At 37.7% G+C, this 1196-nt stretch overlaps 1 protein-coding gene across 1 annotated transcript in view; it reads right to left on the bottom strand.

Annotated features, from left to right (window-relative positions):
* LOC103365072 (protein FAM184A-like) overlaps positions 1 to 1196 on the bottom strand; it is a 70066-nt gene that overhangs the window by 27584 nt on the left and 41286 nt on the right. The window lies entirely within an intron of this gene.

Here is a 1196-nt window from a genome sequence, read left to right as displayed (position 1 = left end):
ATTTAAAGGTCTATTGTATGTAGAATCATTATTTTCACCTGTGGACATTTAAAAATGCTGATTTCAGTTTTTAAACAAATTATTGTTTGTTTGTTTTTCAAATTTAACCACATCCAAAATCGAGATATTTCATCATAATGGTGTATTAAAAAAATCATTAAAAATACACCCTTTACAATAACAAGATTATGTAAAAAACTAAAAATTCTGCATTTTTGTGTGTAACCGTGAAACCATCAGCGACTCAGCTGTGACCAACAGCGAGGTGACAAAAATTCTGAGAGTTTTCTGTTTCCGCTCTATTGAATATTCAGTTGCTTCACTGCTCAGTCTGTGGCGTCTTTAACACCAGTTAGATGTCGAGCTATAGGCATCCACGCACCTTCATTTTTAACTCAACCAGCCACAGCCGCTTCCATCAAATCTGCTGCATCACGACTTCTACTGGATAAAAAGTGGGTCAGTGTGTAATTTACAGTCGTTTCTTTTTTAAGCATCTCGAGTTCTGCGACGGCGACGAAAAATGTGCATCCGTGAGAATCCTTCCGAGCTCCACCTTCCTCCTCCACATGACGTGAACGAACTACAAAGCAACGCCCGTCATTTCATCTTATCCACACGAGAGCCGAGCGCTAATCCACATCCTCCTCCGTTAATCCGGTCAGAGGAGAAGCACCAGCCTTCAGCAACGGCTGGACTGAACCAGAAAAACCCAGATGAAAAAAATAACCAAAAAACACAAAACGAGTATGAACAATGGTTTAAAAGGCCATAAAATAAAAAGATTCACCTAAGAGTTCAGTTTGTGCTCTTCTGGTAAACTGAGGCGGTTTTAAAGCTGAGAGCAGGATTTTATATGGAAATGATTAACTGATTTTTTTGGCATCACTGGATTCTCCAGAACTTCTTTCTGAGAGAAAACTAAACTTCTTAACGTCTCTTTTGATCCGTTTTCATAATTTAGAAATCTGACTCTGCGGGTTTTATAAATCCTATTATCTTTGTTAAATATTCCACCATTTATCAGAACCAGAAACTTTAAAAACAGAATAAATTGTTGGATTGTTGAACTCTTTGTTGGTCTTCAAACTACTCATCTGTGACGTGCTGTTCGGTCGGAACAATGAACCAGAATTAAGCTTAAAATTATGGTTTATCCACATGGCTTTATTCTACATGTCACCATGATTCTCTGA

Source organism: Stegastes partitus, unplaced genomic scaffold (assembly GCF_000690725.1).
Source record: "Stegastes partitus isolate 25-593 unplaced genomic scaffold, Stegastes_partitus-1.0.2 Scaffold807, whole genome shotgun sequence".
Lineage (NCBI taxonomy): Eukaryota > Metazoa > Chordata > Actinopteri > Pomacentridae > Stegastes > Stegastes partitus.
This window is presented reverse-complemented; position numbering and strand designations above follow the sequence as displayed.